We start from the raw sequence: 11,573 nt of genomic DNA, 5'->3' as shown, positions 1-11,573 counted from the left end.
ACGGATGCTGACTGACGCTTACTAACGGACACTGACTAACGATTACTAACGGACACTGACTGATGCTTACTAACGGACACTGACTAACGATTGCTGGCTGACGCTTACTAACAGACACTGACTGATGCTTACTAATGCACACTGACTGACACAAACAGACACTGACTGACGGTTACTAACGGACACTGACTAACGATTACTAACGGACACTGACTGGCGCTTTCTAACTGACGCTGACTAAGATCTCCCTTATCACTGGGAGATCACAGGGGAGGGGGTATTTATTATGTGTGTGTGTTTTGTGTATACACTATGTGGATGCAGGCTCTGATCTCCTCACATAGCATTCAGCTAGTGGGGGATCAGACCCTGCATCCAGCCTCTGGTCCTCACTGTCAGACACTGTGATTGACAGCTCTGATCACAGAGCTGTCAATCACAGTACAGAGAAGCAATGTGACCAGCGTCATTGGACAAACGCTGGTCACATGCTTCCCAGGAGGAGGCCGTCCCTGGATCCCTGAGCTCAGGGTGAGTCCCGGGACCAGGGGGCGTGGCTATCGCGGGTGGGGGCGTGGCTACCGCGGACGGGGGTGCCGATCGCGGGGGGCCGTGGGAATCGCGGGGGGAGGGGGGGCGCCGATCAAGTGCGGGGGGGGGGGGGGCTCCGATCGTGGGGGGGGGGGGGGGGTCATCAGAGGCAGGGGAGGAGGAGAGGGAGGGATCTCTGCCCCAGCTTCCCCCGGTTCCGGACCTCAGCAGAGACCGGGACTCGGGGGTTACTGCTGACTGTGCACCAGCATCAGTGGATCGTTACCGATCCCCTGATGCCGGTGATTGCCTTTCCTGGACCCCTGCTGGGGGTCCAGGAACGGCTTCACTAAACTGTCAGCTATCAGCTGACAGTTTAGTTTCAGCTCCCGGTCACTGTTTACATAAACAGTGAGCAACGGGAGCCGGGAAGTTATAGTACGTCCTGGTGCGGAAACTAACCTCCTGCCAGGACGTACTATAACTGCATGGTGCGGCTATGGGTTAAAAAGCATTAAATGACACTCATTACTGCCTACCCCATGGACATAGATGACAGTAGACAGGACCCGTCCCGTTGAGATGAATATGAAACATTACTGAGCACACCCTGTGACCTTTGAAGGGGTTAAGGCCCTATTACACTGAGCGATTATTTTTTTTTTAAATTAGCTACAGTGATTGAAAAAAAGCAATTATCTGTCCGGGTAAAAACCCAACGACGAATGAAAAATTGTTAATTTTTGTCTTTCAACATATTGAAAAATTATCGTTGGTAGTTCACCAATCGTTCAAATATCTGTTTGTGTAATACATGGTTCGCAGATAAAACATGTTGCGTGCTTTGTCCTGAGGAACGAGTAGCGACCATATAACAACATAAAAACAATCGTTCATAAGAGTAATTGGTGAATGTAATAACCTCAGAATCATTCACTACAAAATCGCTAGTTTTCACTAGCGATTGACCATTATAGCAAATCTTTAAACGACAATCGCTGCGTGTAATACGGCCTTAATTCCACAGGGAGCTACTGTTCTCTTATACTGATGCAATCTATTTAGTCTTCTTAGCTGATGCTGTAATGCTGTACAGATCACTTTGCAGCAGCCTCCTCTTATCACCACAGGCAGAACAGGAAGTCTTCGCTTGGTTTTAGACCTAGTGGTGAGAACAAAAACTGCAAAATTTCGGGATTATAAAAAATCTTAAAAAAAACATTTTAAACATAAAATCTTGATATAAACAATAGGTCATTTTCTAATAAAACATTCCCTTTAGGTAGAGAAGACTGGGCCTTGGCTGAGGAAGAAGAACTTTGACTTGCACTGGCACGCTATATGCAGTCACAGCAGGGGGAGAGCAGCAACATGCAGGAATCCATGTAGGGGGGTGGTTGGAAGGAGACTTGATCAAGTGGAGAGCTGTGAGTGAGTGTGATAGTAATGATTCTAAAGATTCTCAGAACTAGAAATATTTTAGATAAGTAAGTGCTCACTGGGAATAAGTCTTTCAAGGAATATCTATAGATTGTATTTACCTCCTGAACTGAACAGCAAATAATGATAAGAAAAGGTACATTCACAGTAGTGGTAGTGTTGGGACACATGACGTTTGAACCTTCCATTAGAGCTATACATCTGAAGGATTTCCTGACTATTCATCCAACAGAAGCCTCTACTATATGCCACTTGTAAACTTACAGCAGATGGCATACATTGCCCATAAATTAACCTTAAATAGGAATACATTTTGTACACTGTATGTTCACTTGTCAAATTTGTACATGTGCAATACCATCACAGTTATGGCAGGGCTTAAGCCCCCCTAGGAAAGTTATCACCTCAGTAACATACATTGAGATACAGTCATATAACAGTGTTGAAATAAAAAACAAACTCCTTAGAAAATGGGAAAACCCATTGACTACAGGGAGAATAGAATCGTAAACTTGAATTCTCAATCATATGATAGTAGTACATATTGACTTACTTAGAGTATTTACTAGAGAATACATCTCCATACATTAGCATCCAATGTGTAAAAAGGATACTCTTTTGACATCTTTTCAATACATGAGGCCCTGAGAATACATTTGACATTTGCACTTGGAGCTTTCCTGCCATTTACTGAACACAATGTTAAAATATGGTATGAACATAGTCTTATTTGTTCCTACTGTATGTACAGGCATCGCATGTAAAGCACCATTGACATACTATCATTCTTCAAATTACTGACAGTCAGTAAAAATTGCAGCTGAGAATCTGGAGGACATTGTTGCCTAGAAATCTCATAGTTTGCATTGTTGTTTCAATTACAATAGCTATTTATAGTACCATAGGTATGGTAGTATATGATAGGAAACTAGGGAATCAAGGGTATAATTGGCCAGTGTAAATTTACTCTAACACATAAAATGCATTTGTTATGATCGGCAGAGCTGTCATGATGGGCAGAGTTGTTATGATATATAGAGTTGTTATGATGGGCAGAGTTAGTGTTAGTGGTGTGGTGGTGGGGGGTCTCATTTGTGTTCAGAGCACTATATAGTAAAACCAACATGTTTTCTTGATTCTATAGGTCAGTCCGATTACAATGATACTCATGTTTATAACATAGCTTTTGTATTATTTTATTTCTCTAAGGTATATATATATATATATATATATATATATATATAATTTATTCTTTTTCTCTTGCAAACTAAGAGGGTTCTAAGGGGGCATTTAGGGTGCGTTCACACCTACAGTATCCGCAGCAGATTTGATGGTGCAGATTTGATGCTGTGTTCAGTTATTTAAATGAAATCTGCTGTGGATCCGGTAAGTGTGAACGTACCCTTAAGGTGTTATTGGTGGACGCCAGTGGGATAATGTAATTGCTTCTGTTTGTCATTGCCTGTGAGTACTAGGTGTCGGATCCCTCCCTATCAATAATGCAAGCTCAGCTCCTGAGCTCGCTTCATAAACCTACTGTACACTGTGACGTATTGATATAACATGATGTGTTCCATACCAGTCTGTCATGACATACCAGTATATCATATGTCATATCAAAAAAACTTTTTTCTTTTTTCAAATCAACTGGTGTCAGAAAATTATGCAGCTATGTTAATGACTTCTATTTAAACATCTCCAGCACTTATCAGCTACTGTATGTTCTGCAGAACATACAGCATATAGTCTGACACAGTGCTCTTTGCTGCCACCTCTGTCCATGACAGAAACTGTCCAAGGCTGGAGAGGTTTTCTATGGGGATTTGCTACTGTTCTGGGCAGTTCCTATCACAGACAGAGGTGGTAGCAGAGAGCACCTGGTCAGACTGGAAAGAACACCACCACCCTGCCGCTCTAACCCGGGTGCCTGAAAAAGCAGGATCCAGTCCTGGGAAGCTGGCAGACGTTTCCCAGGAATGGATCCATCTTTTCCAGGCACCCGGGGAGGAGCGTCAGGGAGCGGCACAGAGATCAAAGGCAGTCAGTATATAAGCCAAGTGCTGAGCAAACAATGCGATTCACTCAGTTTGAAATGTAAACTCGCTAATTTCTAGTGATATCTATAGTGACTGTTGGGTACTAAGAGACTTACTATTCTGTGATATGTATGGCGGAGATATAATCAGATACAGGCAGGTGGCCGAGGCAGGCAGCACTGGTAACCAATCCAGATCAGCAACAGGACTGTCAATACTGTACAGAATTGGAAACAGGCAAAATATCAGGGTCAAGAAACCAACAAAACAAAACTATTTTTTTTTTTTTGCTGCGTTTTTAATTTATTCACCTTCACTGTCTCTTTTCAAAAGAGTTGGCGCAAAACAGGAAACTCAGAGTGGCGAAATAGGTTCCCATGATCCTTTGCCCGCTGCTCCGTTAATACACAGTGATCACTGTGTATTATCAAGTGTCCCTGTTCTCCTTATTCATGAAGATACAGACTGCCTTTGCAGTCTGTTTCTTATACTTACCTAATCCTCTGCTTTGATGCAGCAAGGTTGGGCGCTGTCATCTTGATGGCGTCACTTGCGTTCCTGTGGTGCATTCCAGCGCTGGAACGCAAGTAACGTCATCAAGATGGTGATGCTCGGCCTGCACCAAAACAGAGGATTAGGTAAGTATAAGATACAGACTGCACAGGCAGTCTGTATCTTCATTTAGTCTTTTTATGAAGATACAGACTGTCTTTGCTGGAATGCACCGCTGGAACACAATCGACGTCATCAAGATGGTGGAGCCCGACCATGCTACACAGATAGAAAGGATTGGGTAAAGTATAAGATACAAACTGCAAAGGCAGTCTATATCTTCCTAAATAGACTTACGGAGAGATCTTAAAAAGTCACTTGAAACGACCTTATGCTATAAGTATTTTTGCAATGGCCCTTAAGATATTTAAGAGATGGTGTGGGCAAGCATTACATGCCAAACAATGATCTGCAGCAGAGGAAGAAGCATGTTACCTGCTCAAAAAAGCAACAAAGCAACATGGACCAGATAGTGAGATGATCAATGGAAGTAAGTGCCAAGATGCCAGCGGGAGCTACCCACTGGTGTTATAGGCTAGTGTGCATAGAGCGTGCTCTGTAGACTCTGGGGACACCAAGCAATGTACAATAAGGCATTCAAATGTACTGTCTTGTTGTACAGCTATGTTCCCTATGTTTTTTGGATGTCCATCATTTAAGTGCCAAAGTGTGGGCACACTACGTATATTTCAGTCAGTATTGCAACCAAAACCAGGAGTGGATTAAAGACACAGAAAGGATCTGTTCACACAATGATGAAATTGAGTGGATGGCCGCCATATAACAGTAAATAACTGCCATTATTTCAATATAACAGCTGTTGTTCTAAAATAACAGCAAATATTTGCCATTAAATGGCGGCCATCTACTCAATTTCAACATTGTGTGAACAGAGCCTTTCTGTGTTTTTAATCCACTCCTGGTTTTGGTTGCAATACTGACTGAAATATACTGACTGAAATATACGTAGTGTGAACCCAGCCTTAAATTTGCAAAAATCAGACAGATTTTGGCACCAAAATTGCGGTTGTCCAAAAAAAAATCCACAAAACAGCCAAAAAAAAGACATTGTGGGAACATAGCCTAATACACTTTTTTTCAGTTTCAACAATGAAGAAAAATTATTAAAAAAAAACAATGTAAAGTCCAGCATAAGCATGACCTAACCCGACTCACCTTTTGTACTTTCTAAGTAGACAGGAACATTAGACCTGATTTATTTTTTATTTGGAATGTATTTTATTAGTTACCAAGTGTTTATTGTGAGCTAAAAATAGTATCCCTATTTCAACACCAACGTTTCAAAGTCATATTACTGCAGGCGTAAGTGAATAAAATATGACAATAAAATGCTAGATAATTTATTAAATTACCAATGCAGGATTGTAGGTAAATGATTAAAACTCAGCAATTCAGTTTAGTTAGAAAAATATTTAGGAATGATAAAGTTAAATAATAAGTATATTTCTGGTTTTAGTATTTAACGTTTGCTCACCTGCATTTTTTTAACGAAATGATCGGTTTAAATGTAGGGAATCATTAAACAATGTATATTTTTATTCAAAAACTTTCTACAGATATTTGTAATAATTGTAAAACACGCAAAGACACAACAAAGGAATTAAAGTGTAGAGAATAGACAGATGCAAGTGTGGACATGTCTTTGGGGCAAATCACTTATTTAAAAGCTCCTACCTCACCTTATGGCTCCCATGAGTCCCAAATGCCATTTCTCCTGAGACAGACCACCTGTCTGTGTCTAATTGGTCCAGTGCTCTTCTGTTTTATAGAGGCAGTGAGCTCTGTTCCTGGATTACACTGCAGCAATACCTATTTATCTATCTAAATTCAGAAACCCATTCTGGAGATCATTGGAGTCCCAGCAGTCAGACCGCCATGATCATGCTTTTATTGGTTATTCTGTAAATAGGGAATTAGCGTCAGTAGTCTGAAAACCCCTTTAACCCCTTCATGACTAAGGCCATTGATGCCCAGATGTCTGGGTCCAACTAATGCAATGTTCCTCCCCACCTTCTAAGAGCCATAGCGCTTTAATTTTTTTACTTACAGGGCTAGTTGGGGTGTTATTTTTTGCGCCATGATCGCTATTTTTTATTAGTATCATATTGGTGCAAAAGACAAATTTGGATTGCTTTTTTTTATTTTTTTCCCGATATGTTATTTAAAAAAAATCAGTAATCCTGGTGTTTTTTTTTTTCCATTTATGCCTTTCACCGTGCGGGAACAATATTGTTATATTTGAATAGAGCAGACAACTCTGCACGCTACAATACGTAATATGTTTTTGTTTTTTACACATATTTTTATTTTTATAATGGGCAAGGAGGTATTTTAAACTTTTATTGGGGGGGCTATAATGGATATTTTTATACTTTTAAAAACTTTTTTTTAATTACACTTTTTTATCACTTATATTTTACTTTTAAACAGGCTAGTATACTATGCTAGTATTATCGGCGATCTGTACATAGAGCCTGCCTGAGAGCAGACTCTATGCACAGATGGCCCATCCGACAGGTCGGAGCTAAGTGTCTTGCCCCTGCCCGTTGGTACAAGCATTTGGGACCCCCGCAAATGGCACGGGGCATCTACAGAAGGGACGTATATATACGTAGTGTGGACGTGAAGGGGTTAATGTCTCTGTTGACAATGGTTGTAGATGTAATGCCCTAAGCCATAAATATGGTAATGTGGTGTATACTGATCAACCTTCATTAAAGAAGTTGTATGAGATTAGAAAAATCTGATATTTTTAAATATAAAATTGTGGTCTCACGGCTCAGCCTTACTTACTTTAAATACAATACCAGACAGCCACACTTTCTGGAGAAAAACATTTTTTTTTTCTAATGTAAAGATTTTCATCTGCCAAATTTGCTGCTTAAATTAAATAGAGTACTTGTGCATAAGGTCTTCCACCTTTAAACTTTTCTGTTAGTTTACTGCAAAATAAAAATTTTACATTTATTAGTTTTCATTCTGCTTAGTGCATTTAAGAGCTAAATAAAACATAGGCCAAATTGACTATTAAATGTCAGCAATGTGACATTTCAGAATTGTGCTGTAAGTATACGGCCGTTTACAAATGACTCTTTGTTTTTGGGTCTATTTCCTCTAATTTATGACATAGAGAAAAGTCAAAGGATTGTAATACTTTAAATTCCTTTTAGTTAAATTTCTAAGACCATCATTTTTTCAATAGTATTGATTGTTAAAGTTCTGACAGATGTTACAAAAAAAGAAAGCATGTTTATTGGTTGAAGAGTAGACATTGTCAAAGGGGCTTAGAATCTTTAGTTGATATTTTTAGACTTTTGTATTCACAAATTCACAAATTATCATATGCTTTTTTTGTTGTATGTGTACACATTTATACACAGTCCAGTAACACAATGACAATAGTGTGGCACATACTTCAAACTGCCACCTTAGGTTTTATATTTAAGTGTTCTTTTAGGTATAAGTTAAAGTAGTGCACTCCCAGATAATATTAATAATGCAATAGTGGATGGCTGTTTACAGGCAAATCCAGGAATCTCTCCTGCATTGTTAGCTCTTTATCTGATTCATATTCAGTTCAGAGAATCCTCAGAAAGAATTGCATAGATATTTTCTAATCAAATATTCTACACAATTGTCAACATTACATTAATAAGCTCTAGTTAGTGGCCGTTAAAACCGATAAAACCGCTATGATCGGCTACACATTTCTTTAGTCATGTCAGATCCTACAGTCCTTTGCAGTACTTACATTACTTTATCACATTTAGGCCATGTTCACATGGCGTAAGAGACCAGCCGTTCCGTGACACGACCGGGTCACGGAGCGGCTGGTGTCTGAAAAAATCATCCCGGCCGGTACTGCAATACCGGACGGATGATCTTTCGGTCCGCAGAGTTCTGATGCGGGTGCATCAGTGCGCGCCCGCATCATAACTCCCCACAGTACACAATGAAGCAAGCGGCCGGAGCCGCTCACTTCATTGTGTGAACTGACAGAACTATTCAGTGAATAGCGGACGCAAAAAAAACACGACATGTCAGTTCTTTGCGGCACCACGGGAGATCCCGGCCGAAGCGTATACAATGTGTATACGTTCCGTCCGGGATCCCATAGAAGGCTAAGCAGCGTAGCTTTAAGTAAAAAGTACGTCCGTTTTGCCGTTTGCAACAACGTCCGTACTTTTACGAAAAGTTACGTTGTGTGAACGTAGCCTTAAAATGTAAAGGTTACATATTAGGACACTTTTAACCTCCTCCTCCAGTATTTTTTAACAGGATTCTTCATATTCAGTATGAGTTTAGCTCATCTCTAGGTATCAGTTCCAAACAGGTGAGGAAGCTGTATGCCATGTACATATTGCATCCAGCTTCCTGCAAGAAGGAAACCTGGCCTCAAGTTCCCATGCATGCGACTAATCACATGACATGATGGAAGGTCCTGCAGCTATGTATCATGTAAACATATGGGGCCGGGTATGTTGTTCCTTGAGGGTCTTTTCTTAGTGTAGGAAGCGGGATGTGTTATGAGTTTACAACAGCAGTTTTCACTGTGGCTAGCCTGTATGTTGCCCTGTAGTACTCTTTTGTTCTGAAGAACTATTTAGACAAATAGCCATTGTCCTGACTCTATGCAAGTGTTTTTACCTCATTTTGTATAGTGATAGATGCGCATGTATTTTCAATGTATTAATGTATTTCTAATAAACTTTGCATTATTCAGTATATTTGCTTGCCTTTTAGGAAAGATGTTTCATAGGTGTCAGAGATACATATGAGAGCCAGGTCTCATAGTCAAGTGTCAGAGTCACATATTACAGTCAGGTGTCAGAGTCAGTTATAGAGTCAGGGTCAGGTATGAAAATAAGGTGTCAGGGTAAATAAATTGTCTTAAAGTTGAACAATAAAATTATGTTTGACATCTGACTGTCATAATATGATCACTGTAAAATTAAATGTATCGCCCACATTTTTGTTTTGTTCTTATTTAAATATATTACTATTTTCCATTTTAAACATTATTGGGCTATGGTCACATACTTTTTTGGCTGTTTGACAGACGTCTTTTTAAGGACTGCAGTCATTTCGAGGACAAAAAAATGTCCGTTATTTCACATTGGCAGCTGTTAACTGTATTATTTGACCTTAAAGTGATGGCCTAAAAGACAGCTATCAAACGGCAACCCCCCCAAAACATAGCCTTATGGTGGTAGAGATCTTGCCTGTGTTTCTTTTACCAATATTTAGATAGCAAGCCATGTGGGCATACTATAGGAACAGTAGACTGTGAAGATTCTGTTAATTTTATTCTGTTATGTCAGTTTCACACGTAAAGGATTTGCAAAGGATTTCACTCTGCACAATTGCAATGACATCCGCTGTGGATACCTTACCTGTCATTTTTAAAGAGAGGATATACTCCCAGCGGGATTAACATAGTAACGACTAGAGTCCATCGGGTTCCACCTAGGGAAACCAGAATAATCCCTGGATAAACGTATCACCGGAAATCTAATGCCCATAACTTGTAATATTATATTGTTCAAGAAAAGCATCAAGGCCTCCCTTAAACTTATTTAATAAATCGGCCATGACAGCATCATGTGGCAGAGAGTTCCACAGTCTTACAGCTCGTACAGTAAAGATTGATATCCTGCTGCAAGTATGTAAGTGTCAGCCTCCTTAACCCCCGCCGTCTGGAGCATACATTACCTGCTCCACACTCCGACTTGCTTCAGGGGCTCCCAGGGGCCAATAAGTGTGCTGTGGAAGGGGGCTGAGGATGAAGGTAAGAGACATATCTTCATCCTTAGTGTCTCCTGCACAATAGGGACATATCAGCAGGTTAGATTCGTGGATAGACCTGGTTCCCTCTGGCAGTAGAAGTCCAGTTTCTGCATCCTGGAGCGGGATAAAGGGTGAAGACCCAGTTCCCTGGTGTGGCCCAGAGCCTAACCAGTTGAGTAGCACAGTGGGTCCACACTCACTATCTGTTACAACATATATGCATGTATCTGAACTATTGATATTATGACAGATTATCGTATGTTTAGAGTAGTTACTGTGATATGACTACTATTAGTGGTTATGTGCACATGTATTTGAACCTATGGTACTATGGTGAAGGGTACATGTGCACTATTATGTGTTATGCTTGAAAAAGGCAGATTGTTTTGCTGAAATGGTACACTGTATGGTGGATTAAATAAAAAGCAGCAAGTTCTCACCCCGTACCTCCTGTGTTTGTATGCAAACTGGGTAAAGAAACACTCCAGGCAAAACTAATACATTATGTTATGCCTCCTGCAGGTCCTGAGAAGGTGGTGCATGAATCAGAGATTTGAAGAACAACAAAGACAGCAGCCATGTGCTGTCCCCTCAGGCCCTATACTTGGAATAGTATGGTACACCTCATGTTGCCTGGAGTTTCCTTTTAATTTACCTTTTGAACGTATTGGTGCTTTGGCAGTGATTAACTAGTTTTGCACTATATAGGAATAGAAGATCATCATAAAATCAAATAGGTAAAACTTAGTTATAAAACAATAAACTGAGAAGAAAAGCTATAAGACATAAATTAAATGTACAAAAGTATGAATGTTGATTTTTCCGCCTTTGAGAACAGTTTAGGAGGGTAGCAATAGTCACATTGATCAAGTGAAGTTAGCAATAAAAATGATTGGTAGAGCGATAGGAAATATGAGTCCTGCTGGATTGCTGCAATGTCGAAGTTGAAGTGAAATATTACTATAAACGTTATAGCAAGAGCATGTGATAACAAAAAGTAATATAGATGCAGAATAAGCACATGTATAATATAAGAGGATCTGCTAATGTGATAGGGCATAAGACATAATGGAAGACAGTCAGCACTAAGGGTATGTTCACACTAAGTAAATGTGGCAGAGAATTCCGTGGTGGAATCTCACCTTCATCAGTGTGCCACGCGCCTACGCTCCAGCCACTCTCCACGCAAAGAATTGACATGTCAAT

General features: G+C 40.1%; 1 long non-coding RNA gene across 3 annotated transcripts; it reads left to right on the top strand.

The window, feature by feature from the left end:
• Positions 1-231: 231 nt before the first annotated feature.
• LOC138793763 (uncharacterized) lies at positions 232-11,084 on the top strand. 3 transcript variants are annotated; one of them, XR_011363338.1, is made up of 3 exons: positions 232-531; positions 1,818-1,962; positions 10,890-11,084. It is a non-coding gene; the product is annotated as an uncharacterized lncRNA (long non-coding RNA). The 3 variants fall into 3 exon arrangements; XR_011363337.1 differs by having other exon boundaries at positions 1,814-1,958; XR_011363336.1 differs by having other exon boundaries at positions 1,814-1,962.
• Positions 11,085-11,573: the final 489 nt, after the last annotated feature.

This window comes from Dendropsophus ebraccatus, chromosome 5 (genome assembly GCF_027789765.1).
Source record: "Dendropsophus ebraccatus isolate aDenEbr1 chromosome 5, aDenEbr1.pat, whole genome shotgun sequence".
Lineage (NCBI taxonomy): Eukaryota > Metazoa > Chordata > Amphibia > Anura > Hylidae > Dendropsophus > Dendropsophus ebraccatus.
The sequence above is the reverse complement of the archived record's forward strand: the minus strand, read 5'-3'. Positions and strand labels throughout refer to the sequence as shown.